Genomic DNA, 20,121 nt, shown 5'->3' on the forward strand with positions numbered 1-20,121 from the left:
TTTAGCTCTGCTACAAAATGAGCTCCATGAGGACAAGAATTTTACTTTTTTTTTTTTTTACTGCTATATTCACCTAGAACAGTGCTTAGAACAAAGAAAATCTTTAACAAACGTTTGTCAAATAAGTGAATATTATTTAGAGGTGGATAGAGTGAGAAGATAAGTCAACAAAGAAGCATAGACACCAAGAGTATCAAAATAATGATTGATAGCTACTATCGTGGTCTCAAAATACCAAAGTCATTGTAATAAGGCTCATAAGAATTATCTCAGTAACTACCTGGTTCATAACAATTTCTCCCCTCAAACATTCTTCCTATGGCTTGCCATATTATCTAATATTGCTATCTATTTGCCCTTTTAAGAAAAATAACAAGATTTCAATTACTTCAAGGCTCTTTCCTGTAGTTTGATCTGGAAAGTTTGTGTTTTGTTTTTTTTCCTTTTGTCATGGATTGAATTGTGCCCCCCCAAAATTTCTGTCAACTTGGCTAGGCCATGATTCCCAGTATTGTGTGACTGTCCACCATTTTGTCAACTGATGTGATTTTCATATGTGTTGTAAATCCTATCTCTATGATGTTGATGAGATGGGATGAAGGGCAGTTATGTTAAAGAGGCAGGACTCAATCTACAGGATTAGGTTTTGTCTTAAACCAATCTCTTTTGACATATAAAAGAAAGACGTGAGCAGAGAGATGTAGGGACTTCACACTACCAAGAAACAAGAGCCAGGAGAACAGCGTGTGTTTTGGACCTGCACCTGAGACGCTCCTAGGCCAGGGGAAGATTGATGACAAGGATCTTCCTACAGAGCCTACAGAGAGAAAAAAACCTTCCCCTTGACCTGGCACCCTGAATTTGGACATCTAGCCTACTAGATTGTGAGAGAATAAATTTCTGTTTGTTAAAGCCATCCACTTGGGGTATTTTTGTTAAAGCAACACCAGATAACTAAGACCCTCCCAAATAAAAACACAGAGTGCTCATAAACTTGAATGAATCTTCTGTCTTTGGGTCAATCACTGAACATCAGTTGAAATTAGCAAATGGTGCATGCACTGTAGATTCCTAAAGTCATGCTCTAATCAGACCAGACGCTGCAACAACTGGATTGGATTGGTCCCTTGGTGAAATAATCCATTACTTGTTCAATAATCTAGGTTTACGATGGGCAGACAAGGAGGAATTAAATCCCGATTTTTCAGCTCAGTGCAGGGCATGGACAAGATTATAAAAAGCAACTATATATTATTGAATATATTCTTTTCTGTCTTGAAATTAAGATTAGGTATACTATTCTAGTATAGTGGATACTGTGGTAGACCTGAAAGATGCAGGCATAGTGGTGGGTCCTCATCATATCTTCGTTTAATTCACCAGTCTGGTTTCTATAAAACCCAGAGAGATCCTGGAGAATACAGTGAACTACCCACAAACTCAAGCAAGTAGTAGTCCAGACGGCAACTGTTGCGCCAGATAAAGTATCTTGACTAGAGCAGATTAACACAGACTCAGATACATGGTATACAGACATTGATATGACACATGCATTCTCTTCTCCCTCTATCAGGAAAGAAGACCAGAAGCATCTTGCATTCACATAGATTGGACAATAGTACACATTTACTATCTCACCCCAAAGCTGTATTAACTCTTCAGGCTTCTGTCATAATATAGACAGGCAAACTGTTTTCTGTAAAGGGTCAAATAGTAAATAACTTATGCTTTGCAGGCCACATCCTGTTTTTTCTCTTCCTCTTCCTTCTCCTTCTTTTTAATAACACTTCAAAAGTATAAAAACTCTTCTCAGCTTCCAGACCATACAGAAACATGCCATGGGTGAGATTTGGTCCACAGGCCATAGTTTGCTGACCTCTAATATTGACCATCTGGGCAGTCCACAGAATGTTACATAGCTCCACTATATTTTTTTTTCTCATTTTTTTAATTGTACTTTAGGTGAAGGTTTACAGAACAAATATTTTCTCATTAAACAGTCAGTATACATGTATACATATTGTTTTATGACATTGGTTAACAACCCTACGACATGTCAACACACTCACTTCTCGGCCTTGGAGGACCTTTTTTTTTTTTTTTGGTGAAAATATACATAGCCAAAGATACATGATTTCAAAAATTTCTATATGTTCAATTCAGTTACGTTGATTATGTTCTTCCAGTTGTGCTGCTATTCTCACCTGAGATGAAAGTTTGCAGAAGAAAATAGTTTCTCATTAAACAGTACACATATTGCCTTATGACAATGGTTAACAACCCCACTACATGTCAACACTGTCCTTACTTAACCTTGGGTTCTCTATTACCAGCTTTCCTGTCCCCTTCTGCCTCCTAGTCTTTGTCCCTGGACTGCTGTACCTCATTAGTCCCATTTGGTTTTATGGGGCTGTCCAGTCCTCGGGAGTGACTTCACCACTGAGCTAAAAGGGTATCCAGGGGCCATAGTCTCTGGGTTTCTCCAGTCTCTGTTAGGCCAGTAAATCTGGTTTTTTTGTGTTAGCATTTTGGTCTACATCCTTCTCCAGCTCTGTCCAGAACCCTCTGTTGTGATCCCAGTCAGAGCAGTCAGTGGTGGTAGCCGGGCACCATCTAGCTGTACTTGACTCAGTCTGGTGGAGGCCTTGGTAGCTGTAGTCCATTAGTCCTTTGAACTAATCTTTTCCTTGTATCCTGTTCTCTTCATTCTCCTTTGTTCCCAAAGGGGTGAGACCAGTGGAGGATCTTAGATGGCTGCTCACATGCTTTAAGACCCCAGACACTACTCACCAAGGTAGAATGTAGAACAATGTCTTTATAAACTGTGTTATGCCAGTTGAGCTAGATGTTCCTCAAGACCATGGTCCCCACAGCCTTCCGCCCCAATTCAGTCCATCAGGGAGTTTGGATGTGTCTATGGGGCTTCCATGATCTTGCCTAGTACAAGTTGTGCTGAGTTCCCCAGTATTGTGTACTCTTACCCTTCACCAAAGTTACCACTTATCTATTGTCTATTTAGTATTTTCCCCCTACCCTTCCCATCCCTCATAACCAAAAAAGATTGTTACTTTTTGTGTGTAAACTTTTTCATGAGTTTTTACAATAGAGGTCTCATACAATATTTGTCCTTTTGTGATTGACTTATTTCACTCAGCATAATGTCCTCCAGTTTCATCCATGTTATGAGATGCTTCACAGATTCATCATTGTTCTTTATCATTGCATAATACTCCATTGTGTGTATGTACCATAGTTTGTTTATCCATTCATCTGTTGATGGGCATCTCAGTTGTTTCCATTTTTTGCTATTGTAAACAATGCTGCAATGAACATGGTCGTGCATATGTCTATTCGTGTGATGGCTCTTATTTCTCTAGGAAATATTCCTAGAAGTGGGATTGCATAGCTCCACTATATTGATGAAATCTTGCAAATTTAACAAAATGAGCATGAAGTGGCAAACACATTGGAGGCTTTTGTAAGACACATATGCTCCAGAGGGTGGAGGATAAAACCTTTGAAGATTTCAGGCCCCAAAGCAATAGTGAAGATTTTAGATACCCAGTGATCTGGAACAAGAAAAGTAAAAGACAAATATCATTGCATCTTGCACCTTCCACTATGAAGAAGGAAGCACAGTAGGCCTCTTTGGATTTGGAGGCATCATATTCCACAACTGGGAATACTGCTCAATCTATTGAATGGCATGGGATGCTGCCAAGTGTGAGTGTCAAGAAAAGGTTTGCAGTAGGATCAGCTGAATTTTAAGCAGCCGTGCCACTTGGGCCATGTAACCTGACAGATCCTATGTAATTAGAGACACCTGCGATGTGAAACACTCTATCATGTTTATGGAATGACAACATAGAGCCATAGGGTTCTGGTGCAAGCCCATGCCATATGCAGCAGTAGCCTTCCTCTTACAAGCTTCCCAAGTGAGAGAAACCAATCAGAAAACTGGAGGAGCTGTTTTGAAATGGGCTGAAATAATTTAACAAAACAAGTGGATACAAGCGGTGCCTACTTGCCTTTTCAGGACCGAAACTGTTGGAGTGTTGGGGCCTGATAGTTCACAGTTGAGTCTTTCCCTAGCAATTGCCCTGAGACAAAGGGAGCACCTCATCCAAAGTTACACCCCTTCACCAGGGGCAGCCCATGTGCAATGGCTCGTTGATGTGGTGTACAAAGGCCTGGCCCCCTTCCCTCAAATTGAGACACCCCTGAAGGGACATCCCAACTCCAGAGCTTCCCAATAGATTAGCTGAAGCCTCTTTTATGTCTGTATCATAATTTACCTCATTTCAGTGTCCAATGCTGCCTCCTTCACTCCCCCACAATTTTTTATTTTTAATAGCTGTTGGGTAGGTTTGAACCACCAACATTTCAGTTAGCAGCTGAATGCTTAACCATTGTGCTACCAGGGCTCCGTATATATATACACACACACAAATACATAAATATATACACACATATTTAAAACATTCAGAACAAGAACCGATAAGGATGAAAGGATAAGTAAATTTTATGAAATAAGATTTCATTGGTGGCAATGACATTAGGATGCATTTCTTCTTATGACATGTTGTTATCAATTCACACTAAGCTTAGAAAAAATAAGATTTTTTAGGAATATCAAGTCTATTAATAATTTTATATCTTAGGTATACTTACAAAATTAACTTAGATCTTAAACAGGATGAAAATTGACTTCCACTTGTTTTGACAGTCGAGAATTTTTCAAACATTCAGGTCTTTTTCTCTTAAGATGAGTCATGCATATTTAGTCCAAGAATATATCGACTGTGTCCAGTGTGAAATTTTTCATTCATTGGACTTTTATTAAGGACTCTGTCAGAAAGCCACTTTTAAAACACTATTACAGTACAAGACAATCCATATCCAGACTTTTAGCATAAGGCCCAGAAATTTTATTAATGTCTAAAAAAGGTATAAGATTTGGCTCTAATACAGATTCAATTTTATTTCTACTCATTTGGGGCTTTCTATCACAGTGGGGTGTTCAGCTGGACTTAGGACTCTCAAGTTACTTCTTTTCAGGTTATTGTCCAAACCCTCGAACTTTTTATTTACTGCCAAGTGTTCTCCAGTGAATTCTATTGACTTAGATTTAGTACTTTCTTCAAGCCATTTCTGAGAAGTTCATTCCTTCCTACTCACAGTTTAAAAGATTTTAAGACAAAGTTTTTATATTCATAAACAGTGTAAGTTCAACAGTCTAAGTAATCTTTCTTTCTAAATCTTAAACTTGGTGAACAAGTTTATTCAGCCTAATAGCTTTAATGGCTCACTGAGAGCTAATGAGGATCATAATGTATTTGTCTTTCAATCTTTCTTTGAAGGGAAAGAGGTTTGGGAGTGAGCTCCTTAGGAAAATTAACAGAATAAGCAAGGTTTTAAAGGTGGCCTTTCAAGGTCACCTGTTTTGGAGGCTTTCCTCTTTAGTTACATAGAATTAAAACCAAATTGGTACAATGGAGAATCATTCAGTCCATATTGAGTTTTACCCAATCATTAGAGAGTCATTGACTAATCCAGAACAATATAAAAGGGAACTCCATGCCTAGTCTCACAGAGATCAAATTCTTGTCCTTATCTGACCTCCTGTTAGCACTGCTTAGACTAAGTTGAAAGGAAAGAATGCTGTTATCTTGCTATCAAAGAGAGGAAAAGTTAGGTCAAACTTTTTACAAACAGGACAACTCATGCTTTTGAATTCATGATAATTAGTCTAGCGTTTAGAAGGCATAGTGACATAACTTCGACGAGGAAACCATAAAGAGATGAATGTCATATGTTTTTAGCTGAGAGAGTTAAAATTGTGGATTCCTGTAAAAATTGGCTAAACAAAACCTGAGGCAGGGACTACCTATTTTAATTATTGGGAAACAGATAATCAACTTATTTGCTGCCAATAAGACAAAGGTCAGACATTCAATGACGATGTAGGCTTCATTTCACCTCGGATTCAATGGTGCCAGTTAGATGTTATCTTTGAGTTTAGTCTTCCACATAGTAAGCATAATTATCGGATTTTCCAAAGCCATGTGTTCCTAATTCAGTAAGGAGGGTCTTATTAGACATTTTAAAAACAAAGATGAATGGGCATGAAAGCAAAGACAAGAAATTTGAGGCAATGCAAAGTTAGGTTGCTGAGATTCCTAAACTATACAAGATCCTATTAAAAGACAGCACTCATAAGTGGTTGAGTGGTAGAATTCTTGTCTCCCATGTCGGAGACCTAGGCTTGATTCTCGACCAACATGCCTCATGCACAGCCACCACCTGCCTGCCAGTGAAGGCTTGCATGTTGCTACGATGCTCAACAGGTTTCAACAGAGCTTCCACACTAAGCCAGACTAGGAAGAAAGGCCTGGCGGTCTACTTCTGAAAATCAGCCAGTGAAAACACTACAGATCACAATGGTCTGATCTGCAACTAATCATGGGGATAGTACAGGACTAAGTAGCATCTCAAGTCGGGGGCCAACTCGACAGCAGCTAACCAACATTAAAAAGACAGCTCATGCCATCACACAAAATCCACATGAACTGTAACCAAGCATAATGTATATAGCCATCTAATACATCATTAATGCTATAGGGAATGCTTAGGGTAATGGGGATGACATATCCGTGGCTCGGTAACATGCAAAAAATAAAAATGCCTTTATTATCATTCCGGCATAAACTGTTCAAATAATTCATTTTAAAAGAAGTCTTTCATTGTAAATTTGGTAATAATTTTTTCAATTGGGCATAGAGAATAGTGAATCAATCAATAAAACAGTTGCTATTGCTAATCTCTGACAATGACATATTGGGCTGTATTTAAAGCACAGCATTCCATTTATAAAACAGGATTTATGTATAATTTGTTGTGTTCTGACAAAACAAATGCCATTAGAATACATAAGAAAATAATAATTCCTGCCATCCTTTGGGATCAGTTATCTCAAGAAAGAAACTATTCATGCTGCCATGAATGCAGCCGTCTTACTGTAATTATCTCTTTCGAATGTCATGGAATCAGAGACATGACCAACTGCCTTGACCTACAATTTAGTTAAACTTTACTTTCACTGGGAAACTCCTGCTTTAAAATTCTTTCATTTTGCTAGTTTGGTGTTTCTTTCTTTCTTTACTTTTTTATACTGTCTAGAAAGTAGCTTTGTCCATAGCTAGGTGATTAAAAAAACAGAAAAGTAGTTAAAAATGAAAATATCAGTCCATCATTGGTGGAGCAGGAGTAGTTAAGAGAAAAGGTCAATTTCTCATGGCAACATAGAGAACGTGAGGAGTAAGAAGAAGTAAGGAACTGGCAGAAAACCAGTCCTGCAGCCTGAAATAGAGGGCTGCTCATTTGCCTAGGCCAAAGGCAAGGTAAAAGTCGGGAGTGATATTCAAAACATTAACAGATATAAGACGACAGGTACAAGCACCAACCAATCGGAAGGCCACTGGCTACAGCAGGAATAGGGTCTCAGATGTCTCTGGATATGCCAGGGAACCACATTTTGGTTGCTGAATAATATGCATGTTTGGGAGTCCTGGGGGTGGGGAGTAGCTGAGGGAAGTGAGGAGCACTTGGGAGTGGGAGAGGTCCTAGGATTAGTAGCTATCTACCAACTAGTGGTAGTGCAAATGGTTAGTGCTGTCAGTTGCAAATTGAAAGTTTAGAGGTCCAAGTCCACCTAGAGGCTCCTCAGAAGAAAGGCCTGGTGATCTACTTCAGAAAATTCAGCCACTGAAAACACTATGGAGCACAGTTTTACTCTGACATGTATAGGGTTGCCATGAGTTGGAGTCAACTCCAGAGCAACTGGTTTGTTCAGGGTGGTCAGGGGTAGGGGTGGTATTTCACTATTTTAGCAACTGTTATGCTCATACTGGTTCATACTGTCTGAATGTCAATCCTGATACAAAGTGTGATTCACTAACAGTAAGAACCAGATTTCCAAGTAGAGGCAACGGGTTCTAAGGAGTTGGAAGTATGTATTGGTAATATGCCTATGGTAAGTGGTACTCATGAGACATGTTAATAAGAAGTTGTCATCCTTGGGTTTGAACGCAAGGCAGCAGGGTCTCACCCCAGGGCAGTAGTTTACTAGCACTATTTCAGTCCCCCAGAGAGAAGATCAGACAAGGATCCACAGAGTAACAGGAGTCCTAACAAGTAGTCATACCTGGGAAGTGGGGAATACAGAGTTAGAAGCATCAGTAGATGCTGGATGGTTTGCATTGGGGCACCCAGATTCCAGATCTAAGAGTGCAACTACTGTGAAGTTAGACAACTGGCCTGGAATAAATCAAATACACCCTGTCCAGATTGTTCAAGAATCCAGAGAAAGCATGAGGCGTCAGATGTGGAATGTGCTCGCCTATGGGAGAGCGATGGAGATAGGGACTGAAATATGGTTTGACAAATTTTCCTCCACAACTAGAAGTTATCAGCAAACTTATTTAAAAACCACACATGTATGTCCCGCCCCACAAAATTTCTGATATTCACTCCTTAACAGAAACTACTAAAAAGAATAGATACAACAATATATACGCTAAAGGAATGTATAAGTTTCAAATCAGGTGACTATTATAAAATGCCTTCCCTGACTAACAGCAAATACCCAGTAAATGTTATATAATATATATATATATGGCATATATGCTATATATTGTATTAATTATATATATATAAATCTATAAAATTAATACAATGTATATAAATTATATATATAACTAATACAATATATATTATATATGATTTGTCTACATGTCTAACAAAGAGATTGTGTGTGTATTTCTCAAAATGGTCATTCTTACCATACAGAAATTCTACGAATATGTAGTTGATTGAGGTTAAAAAAAAAAAAAAAAATTAAGAAGAGACAATAACATTCTTGACTAAACAACACATATGTATGCATCTGTTGACAATGCAGCAGTTCCTAATTGAGTAATTTCTAGGCTGCATGCCTTTGCATTATACTGACTACATACATTAAACATGGCAAAACTGTCGGTATCGCTAATTCTGGAGATAATGTGTGCAGTGTTGCATGTCATTCAACTGACAAACAATTGGCAGGTAGCTTTTTTAATAGCAAGATGGATTTTTGTAAGGGATGTGTTGATTGCTTGTGTCAGTCCCTTTGAAATTTAACAGCAGTCACAATTAGAGCTGTAAATCTCTTCTAACTATAATTAGATTACTATTTATACCCGTTATCATTTTTTTAAACAACCTGAGACACTACTGTGGAATGAGAAGGGAAAGGGAGCAATATGTTTTCCTTAAAACAATCATCACTCTTAAGAATTATCTACATGTATCTTTGTGATGTTAAATACTGAGTCCCAAGGATACTATTTCAGAGATCACTCCATGAATCTTTGGTCTTTGTGAAGAAAGTATATTCCCTCAAGGACAGACCTAGTCTTTTCATGGGCCTTCCTAAGATATACCATGCAATCACTAATTCCACCCAAAAACCAAGCCCACAGTCATCGAGTTGATTCCGACCGATAGCGACCCTATAGGACTGAGTAGAACTGCTCCATAGGGTTTCCAAGGCTGTAATCTTTACAGAAGCAGACTGCCACATCTTTCTCCCATCAAGTGGCTGGTGGGTTCAAACCACCGACCTTTCAGTTAGCAAGCAGCTGAGCACTTTAACTACTGTGCCACCAGGGCTCCTTACTCACTAGTTAGACCTATCTTTATGTTTAAGAGGAAACCTTGATGGCGTAGTGGTTAAGAGTTTGGCTGCTAACCAAAACGTCAGCTGTTCAAATCCACCAGGCATTCCTTAGAAACCCAATGGGGCAGTATGAGTTAGAATCGACTCAAAGGCAGTGAGTTTGGTTTTTGTTTTTTGGTTTATGTATAAGAACATTATGAGGCATTGGTGGTTCAGTGATAGAATTCTCACCTTCCATGCAGGAGACCTGGCCTGATTCCCAGCCAATGCAACTCATGCACAGTCACCACAGCTTATGCATAGCCTGTCATTGGAGGTTCGTATGTCACTGTGATGCTGAACTGGTTTCAGTGGCGCTTCTAGAGTCCGAGGCTGACTCAATAGCAGCTAGCAAGTATGTATGAGAACAAAATGTGACCAGAGAATGTCTGTGTCACAGATAACTGAGTTCTGCATTTTACATCTCATTAAATTTCAATTGCCTCTTAAAACATCCCGTTGCTAACTCTGTAACCCAGTGAGACCACAGGATAAAGCTGGAAACATATTGTTCATCTAGGATGCTGTGATGTTGCTAAAGGCAATGGATGGGGTTCTCAACTCTTTACCCTTCCTTTCTCTCCTCAAATCCTCACTGATGCTAACCAGGGGAGAAATCAGATCAGTTTCACATTCAGGGATATTTTAGTAACTAACCCTTGGGCTTTATAATGTGTAGCGGCAATGGTCTAAATCTGGGCAAGTAGTACAATATGCTCACTCTGCCACTTGGGGCATGCCAAGTCCCTCTCACCTTCCCTTAAAGCCTTTAAAAATTTGAAGTAAATTTATCCTCTTAAATTAAACAGGACAATCAATAAATGCAGCCAACTAGAATCATGTGAGGCCTAGAACAAGCTTTGCTCATGAGGTGATAGTACGGCAGAGGGATAAATGCAATAAGGCATCATGAAACTGGAAGAGGGAGAGGTTTCTTCTGGCACCTCACACCATGGGGCCTAAAGGAAGACATTTTATGGCTCTGCTATTTTTTTTCCTTCATTTCTATTTCCCCATCTGGAAAATAAGAACATTTTACTAGATGATATTTAAAGCATATCCTAGCTCTAAAATTTGATTATTATCTCTAAAGTCTATAAAACCTTGTTTCCAGATTTACCATGTCATAAAAGTCTTTGAGCTGGGTATTTTAAGAAAAGTGTGCTACCTTGTGATAGGATTTCTCCATAGCTAAATTAGAGAAGAGCCTCCAAATACTGACAGGAAAAAAACAACAACAACTAGAAGAAAATATGGGTTAATTTTGAAAATATAATCTTGGAAAATGGGAAGCCTTTTTTAGCATGGCCCATAACTCAAAACACATAAAGGAAAAGCTGATGAAAAATCTACATTCCATATCGTGAGAAACAGCATAATTTTTTTAATGGCCAACCAGGGAAAAAAACACAGCACATATGTAAAGGACCAATTATGTTAATACACAAATAGGTCTTATAAATAAACAGAAATAGTCATTGACAACTGAAAACAATGCAGATACAATAAACAGGCAGTTTACAGCAAAAGAAATACAAAGAGTCAAGGAGCAGAAAAATACGCTCAAAACCACTCATCATTAATCAAATGCATATTTAAACACCTATAAGACTCCATTTTAAACCTATTGTATTGCAAATATTTTAAAAGCTTGATGATTCTTATGTAATCAATGAATCTTCTCACGTTCTTATTGGTAGAAGGTTATTATGTTGAAATTTCTTAGGAGAGCAATCAAATCATAGTTATCAAAATTTTTTAAAAAATGTATTTTTGATACATTTTTGTACAGAAATTTCAGTTTAAAAGTTTGTTCTACAGATATAGTTCCTATCACGGATTGAATTACGTCCCCCCTAAAATATGCATTGAAATCCTAATCCCTATACCCATGGAACAAACAAATCTGTCTTGGAAGAAGTACAGCCAGAATGCTCCTTAGAAGAAAGGACTGCCAGACTTCGTCTCACATGCTTTGGACACATTATCAGGAGGGAACAGTCCCTAGAGAAGGACATCATGCTTGGTAAAGAAAAAGAGGAAGACTCTCAAAGAGATGGATTGACACAGTGGCTGCAACAATGGGCTCAAACATAGCAACAATTGTGAGGATGGCACAGAACCAGGCAATTTGGTTCTTTGTACGTTAGGATTGCTATGAGTCAGAACCGACTTGAAGGCACCTAAAGACGACAATATCTGTGAATGTAATTCCGTTTGGGAATAGGATTTTCTTTTTTATGTCAATGAGGACATATTAGTGTAAGTTGTATCCTAAACCTATTTAACTCTGAGTTATAAAAGGAGCATATTAGACGCAGAGGCAAGCACAAAGAGGGGTGGGGGGATAGATGGCCACCTGAGATTGCCAAGGAACCAAGGGGCTACAGAAGCTGAGAGAAAAGGACCTTCCCCAGAGCCCACAGACAGCCTTCCCCTAGAGTCAGTGCCCTGAACTTGGACTTCTCTCAAGCCACCCACTTGTGGTATTTCTCTTACAGCAGCACTAAATAACCAAGACATTTAGGTACAGGAATGTTAAATAAAGCATTATTCATAGCACTCCCCAACTCCACTGCCTCCTGTTGCCATTAAAAATTATGTAAACACTTGAGGAATACTGAAATAAACTGTGTACCTATATATAATGAAATCCTCTGCAGTTGTTAAAAACATGGAGGTAAATATTAACGGGCTGATGTGTGATAATACAGTTAACATAACGTATTGTTAAATGAAAACAGCATATTGCATACTAGTATGTATATTAAACCCCCATTGTTAAAAAAGAAATATGCATACATTCTTGTATAAATAGAGGAATGTTTTGTAGGAAAAAATATTTAAATGGGTATATATAGAGAAGGGGATTTGGGGGGAGAGGAATTTTTACTTCATTACTGTATACTTTTCTATATAGTGAAAGAGTAGTTACTGCTGTTTTAGGTTTTTTTGTTTTGCTTTTATATTATTTTTTACCATAAAGTTACATTAAATTAAACAAAAGTTACATTAAAAAAAAATTTTAAAAGAACCATGGTGAAGTGCCTGGGTGGTTCAAACTGTTAAGTGCTTGGCTACTAGCTCAACTGCTAACTGAAACATTATCAGTTTGAATCTACCCAGAGGAGGCTGGGAAGAAAGTCCTGGCGATCTACTTCTGAAAGATTACAGCCATTGAAAATGCTATGGAGCATAGTTCTAATGTGACATACATGGGGTTGCTATGAGTCAGAATCTACTCAATGGCAACTGGTTTGGGTTTTTTGGTTTATGGTGGAAAAAGAATCACTGTAATTTAGAAAATGCTAGTAATGTATGGTGAGAATTTGAGTGTTATAAGTAACTTCAAAATCCTGCAACTTACATTATTATGGATAATAGTTTGAAATTAAGGGGGTTGTATTTATTCAGAAAAAAATAAATATGAAGCTCCCACCCTTTATTCCAATTCTCACTCTCTCTTTCTCTCTCTCTCTCTCACACAGACACACACGTGTGCAAAGGCACTCATGAACTGAAGAATTGATAGCAATGGTAGCTATTGAGTCACCATAGCCTCTTTTCATGTGGCCAGGACCTACCCTCAAAATCCTTCTCACTATAGCAGTCAAGCATTCACAAGAAGATTAGTTGCCTACTTCAGTGTTGGTAGGACTGCTGTAGTAAGCTGCTATGGAGTCGGGCCCCCTACTCACCGAGATCCCATGTGTTACAGAGTAGGACTGCTCCACAGGGCTTTCTTGGCTGTAATCTTTACAGAGGTGTGCTGATGGTGCAATGCTTAAGCCATTGGCTGCTAATGGAAAGATCGGTGTTTCAGCCCACCAGCCGCTCTGCGGGAGAAAAGATCTGGCCATCTGCTCCTGGAAAGATTAAAAAACCCATTATCATGGAGTCAAGCTCGACTCATAGTGACCCTATAGGCCAGAGTAGAACTGCCCTACAGGGTTTCCAAGACTGTAATCTTTACAGAAGCCAGCTGCCACATCTTTTTCCTATGGAGCAGCTGGTGGGTTTGAACTACCGACCTTTTGGTTAGCAGCTGAGCGCTTAACCACTGTACCAGCAAGGCTCCACTCTGTAAAGACTATAGTCTAGGAAACCCTATGGGGCAGTTCTACTCTGTCTTACAGGGTCACCATGAGTCAGAATTGATGGCACACAACAACAATCTTTACATAAGCAGTTCACCAGGCCTTTTCCTCGGTGGGCGGCTGGGTGGGTTGGAACCTTTGGGTTAGTAACCGATTGCAAACCCCTTGTACCACTCAGGCTCCAGGGACTGTTGATTAGAAGACAAATATTGACCAAGATATCAGATTTTTCTTTTCTTTGGAAATCTAAGCTTAACACCTAAATAACATAAGATTTAACAGAATTGTTTCAAAATTTAATTTTTATATTTAAAATTCCTTTGGACAGAACATGATTGAGAAAAATATGTGGATTACTTAACAGGCAGTAATTCCTCCCTATCTTTAATCTTAACTCCAAATAGCCTAATGGAAATGGAATATTTATTAAGGCATGCCCACTGGTGAACTCTGCATCATGATGTAAGGGAAAGAACCAGAAGTCTTGGAATTTGAGTTTTGTCTACATTGGTCAGTCAAGTCACTTAACCACTCTAAGCCTCAGTTCTCTGTTCTCTAAATTGAAAACAATACTATCTCTCCAATTCATTACTACTACATTCCAAAGAGATCACACATGAAAAATTGCTGTAAATACTCAAAGGATACTATTATTCCTTCCACTGACCAGATTCCTTCAGTAAATCAGAAAATAAAAATCTATAGAGTAGAAGACTCTATCATTGTTAACTATAACAATTAACTATATCCAAATATGCAACAATCATATCACTTACAGTAAATTTATTTTATTTAATAACAAATCAATCATTGTATTTATCATCTTTCTACTTCCCAAATTGAAGTTGAGGTGGCTTAAAATAAAAGGCTTATCTGTAATAACATGGAAAAGCTAAGTTGAGGTGTAAGGGCAGATGGAAAAAAAAAAAGAGAGAATAAATATATCAGAAATTCCAGACTAAGGGAAGTTTGACTTTATAAAACAGCATACATCTTAATCACAAATGTTCTTAAAGACTATATTAAGAAAGTTATATTTTTATTCATTTTAGGTCCTAGGTACGTGGGAAATTTGGTTAATACTGAAAATTGAATTCAGTATTGAACTTTGTGTATAGATGGTAAATAATAAAGATTTGCCCAAGTAAATTGCAACTGCCATACCTCAAGCTGAAACACCTACTTGTAATATGAACCTGTTTCATAGAGAGAGTAGATTGTGGACTGTTTAGTCTTCAGATTGGCTTAATTCTGGGTAGAGATGTCACACATGAATCCTTAGCATGTTTAGATTTGCTATATTTAGAATCTTAGAGCCACTCATCAATACAGCCATTAGCTATGAGATGTATTCAATGTAATTAATTATTAATAACAGCTAAAGTTTGTGAGTGATATACTTGTTTTAATATAAACTAGAGCTGTGATAAGAGTACCCCTATAATATATTTTATTTTCATGCACTGTCATCCTTATATACATACTTTGCTGAGTAGGAAAATTGTGTGAGAGTTTCAGCTGAGACATTGGGAATTTTACATCAGGAAGTATTTTACAAATGAGTATTGTTCAACTTGTGTGTCATGATGGAAAAAACGGGTTGAGTGCTACTGCTTCAACACATATATCATGCTTGAATAAGTGTAACATGAGGCAAGCTGTACATCTACCAAGACTTTTTTTAGATTCATTCTATGAGAGGGACTCCTGCCAAGTCTGCTTACTCTGGGTGCAATTTCTTACCTACTACAGTCATTTGGGGTTCACTCAGTTCAGAAGATATACATACAAATAAATACTCTATTTTGCATAAGGGGAATGATCCTGGAAACGTGATCACTAACAGAGCCATCTCTATTAGGGTGTCACGAGAGTATGGTCCCTAAAGGGATACATTTTGTCCAGCCATAGTTTCCCTCAGCTATAGTTCATATGTTGTTGTTGTTGTTAGGTGCCATCAAGTTTATTCCAACTCATAGCAACCCCATGAGACAGAACAGAACTGCTCCATAGGTTCTCCTAGGCTGTAACCTTTATAGAAGCAGAGTGCCACATCTTTTTCCCATGGAGTTGCTGGCAAATTCAAACCACCAACCTTTTAGTTAGTAGCCAAGGGCTTAATCACTGCACCACCAAAGATCCTTATAATTCATATAAAAAAAACACCCGTTGCCATCAGGTCAATTCTGACTCATAGTGATCGTATAGGACAGAGTAGAACTGCCCCATGGGGTTTCCAAGGAGCGGCTAGTGGATTTGTACTGCTGACCTTTTGGTTAGCAGCTGAGCATAGTTCATGTAAGGGTTGGCAAATTCTCCCAGGCTGTAGCAATGTGAAGGAAGCACTTTGTAATGTCAGAGAACTTCCACCAATCCCTTATTGCCTCCTATCTTTCCCTCTGCAAATGGGCCATCTCTTGAAGGTGTCTCACGTTATCAGGAGACTTGCATTTTAGCAGCTATAATGCTATTAATCTTTGGGTCAGGCCTAGCACTATTGCTTTTATCAAGTTTCATGGGTCAAAAATGTTTGCCAGACAACAGAAATAGCAGAAAGACAGGCCACAGTAGAATAAACAAGACTAACTGCTAACTACTTTTAACTCAGAAAATCCTGGAAAAGCACCCATTGACTGAGAATATACAACAGGACACAGAGATTGTTTAGGGGGGTGGGGGCAAAAATAGATACGATAAAATGGTAGATAGATAGACAAATGTTATTTTCGTTTTGTGCCGTCAAGTCAACTCATAACGACCCTATATGAAAAAGTAGGACTACCCCATAGGGTTTCCTAGGCTGTAATCTTTATGGGAGTAGATCGCCAGGTCTTTTTTTCTGTGGAGCTGCTGATGGGTTTGAACCACAGACCTTTCAGTTAGCAGCTGAGCACTTAAGCATTGCACCACCAGGGCTCCCGGAGAAGTAAATAGATAGATAGAGATATATGTTGTTGTTAGCTGCCTTTGAGTTGATTCAGACTCATGGCAACCCCATGTGTGCAGACTAGAACTGCTCCATAGGGTTTTCAAGGCTGTGACCTTTCAGAAGCAGATCACCAGGCCTGTCTTCTGAGGCACCTCTAGGTGGGATGGAACCTCCAGTCTTTCAACTAGTAGTCAACCGCATAAGGGTTTGTGCCACTCAGGGACTCTTTATACACAGATACATGTTTATACATATATGTACATATATGTAAAACCAAAAACCAAAGTCGTTGCCATCAAGTTGATTCCGACCAATAGCGACCCTATAGGACAGAGTACAACTGCTCCATAGAGTTTCCAAGGAGAGGCTGGTGGATTCGAACTGCCAACCTTTCAGTTTGCAACCCAGCTCTTAACCACTGTGCAACTAAAACCAAACCAAATCCATTGCTGTCAAGTCAGTTCTGACTCATAGCGACCCTATAGGACAGAGTAGAACTGCCCCATAGAGTTTCCTATAGGACAGAGTAGAACTGCCCCATAGAGTTTCCAAGGAGTTCCTGGTGGATTTGAATTGCCGATCTTTTGGTTAGCAGCCATAGCTCTTAACCACTATATCACCAGGGATTCCCTGTGCCACCAGGGCTCCATATATACATATATATAATGTAAAATATATACATATATATAAAGTAAAATATATAATAATATAATGTAAAAAATATATATATATACTTTTTCAGGAATAAACACCATTATAATGAATTCGTCTTGTATGTGGCAGTGTTAAAGAGACCATTTGTGTACTTATCTTCAGTAATACCCAAAGAACTTTGTAATAATAACACAAGAATTAATTGAGTATGGTACTTTGGAATGAATTACATGTAAACAGTAAACAGTTAATTTAAGCATGAAATAATTAACAATACACCACAAACAATAAACAGCAGGTTGATAATTCTAATTATTCTTCTCCTAGATTTGGGGGAAGTTCTTAAGTAGGTATGTTTTAAAGAAGTATCTCAAACAAAATTATACACTTTGTCCAAGTTTTTATTAAAATAATCCGAGGAGTGCATCCTGAAGCCCATATATGTAAGCATACTTTTTTCTAAGAACCTTTTTAAACAGTAACATTATTTATTGAGAATGACTAACACACATTGTGGCTATCTACACTATGACTGACATTTACAATATATATTGATTGAATGGGAATCTTAGCAGACCACACAGCAACTTAGCAAAGCTAAAACAAATTTCTCGCTATACATACCTATTCCTGTGATACCACCATACGCAGGGTTTTCTGAGGCCACGCAAGGAATCACTCTTCATTTCTCTGTGTCCCTACTATGCAATCTATCAGCAAGTACAATGGATTCTGCCTTCAAAGCATCCTTTGAATCTGTTCATTTTCTGTATCTGAACTGCTACCACCACCAGCCAAATCACCATCATCTCTTTCTTGGACTATTCCAGGTACCTCCTAACAGGTCCTACTTTTTCCATCACTGCTGTTCTGTTATCCATTCTCCATAGAGCAGCTTAGTGATCAATGAAGCATAAAACAAATTATGACACTCCCTGCCTGAAATCCACAAGTGGTTTTCCATCACACTTGAAAGAAAATTGAAACTTTGTATCAAGGCCCATAAGGCACTGCACCAACAGGTCTCTGCCTACCTCTTTAATCTCATTTCAAAAAATTTCCCCTGCCTCCTTCTTGGTAATACTTTCTCCTCATGCCTTTTGGGTAACATCAGAAAAAGTGTGAATTCTTGTATCACAAAAGTTCTCATCTCTTCAGAGAAGGCAACTTTTATCTGTCTATCAATAATTTCCTCGCCTTTTAAAAATCTCAGGGGAGAAATTACCTATAAACTAAAGAATTACTTAAGTATCTATTAAGTGTTTTCTGTGTCCTCAAAATATGTTTTAAAGTCTTAACCCCTGTACTTGTAAATGTGACCCTGCTTGGGAACAGGGGTTTTCTTTTGTTATGTTAATGAGATAATACCAGAGCAGGGTGGGTCCTGAACCTAATCACTTCTGAGTGGGGTCTTATAAAAAGAGCAGAATAGACACAGTGGCACACATGGAAGCAGATGACATGTGAAGACAGACACACATGGTAGATGCATGTACAAGCCCAGGAACTCTAAGGACTGGTGGCTACTAGAAGCTGAAGTAGATTGAAGGACATCAACCCATCCTCACCCCTGACAGTCACACCCTGAATTCAGCCTTCTAACCTCCTGAACTATGAGAAAGTAAATTTCTGTTCTTTAAAGCCACCAACGTCTGGCATTTTTTCTTATGGCAGCAATAAGTAACTAAGACAGTATCTTTTGTTCTCTAATTCAAAAGGGTTAAAAGCACCTGTTTTTTCCTAGAGAATGTTCCAAGAACAACACTGTGTTTTATGTGTCATTTGAGTTTTGATCACTCTAAGTAGAGCAGTATATATGTCTGTACTGCCTTATCAAACCTTTATTTAAAAATGGTCTATTTATATGGAATAAAGAAATTCATAGACTCAAATGACAATGAAAACATATCCTACCAGAACCTTTGGGACACAGCCAAAGCAGTGCTCAGACGTCAGCTTATAGCAATAAATGCACACATCCAAAAAGAAGAAAGGGCCATAATCAAAACATTAACCCTAAAGCTGGAACAAGTAGAAACAGAGCAGCAAAAGAAGCCCTCAGGCACTAGAAGGAAGGAAATAATAAGAATTAGAGCAGAATTAAATGAAACAGAGAATAGAAAAACAATTCAAAGAGTTACCAAGACCAAAAGCTGGTTCTTTGAAAAGATTAGAAAAATGGATAAACCACTGGCCAAACTGAAAAAAGAAAAACAGGAGAGGAAGTAAATAACCTGTATAAGAAATGAGATGGGTGATATCACAACAGACCCAACTGGAATTAAAAGAATCATAATAGAATACCATGAAAAATTGGACTGTAACAAATTTGAAAACCTAGAGGAAATGGACAAATTTCTGGAAACTCACTACCTACCTAAACTAACACAATCAGAAGTAGAACAACTAAATAAACCTATAACAAAACAAGAGATTGAAAAGGTAATTTAGAAAAAAAAATACTCCCAACAAAAAAAGCACTGGCCTGGACAGTTTCACTGGAGAATTCTATCAAAGTTTCAGAGAAGAGTTAAAACCACTATATTTCAGAGCATAGAAAAGGATGGAATACTCCCAAATTCATTCTATGAAGCCAGCATAACCCTGATACCAAAATCAGGTAAAGACCCCACAAAAAGAGAAAATTACAGACCAATATCCCTCATGAACATTGATGCAAAAAT

The sequence above is a fragment of the Trichechus manatus genome, unplaced genomic scaffold (assembly GCF_000243295.1).
Source record: "Trichechus manatus latirostris isolate Lorelei unplaced genomic scaffold, TriManLat1.0 scaffold00115, whole genome shotgun sequence".
In the NCBI taxonomy this organism is placed as follows: domain Eukaryota; kingdom Metazoa; phylum Chordata; class Mammalia; order Sirenia; family Trichechidae; genus Trichechus; species Trichechus manatus.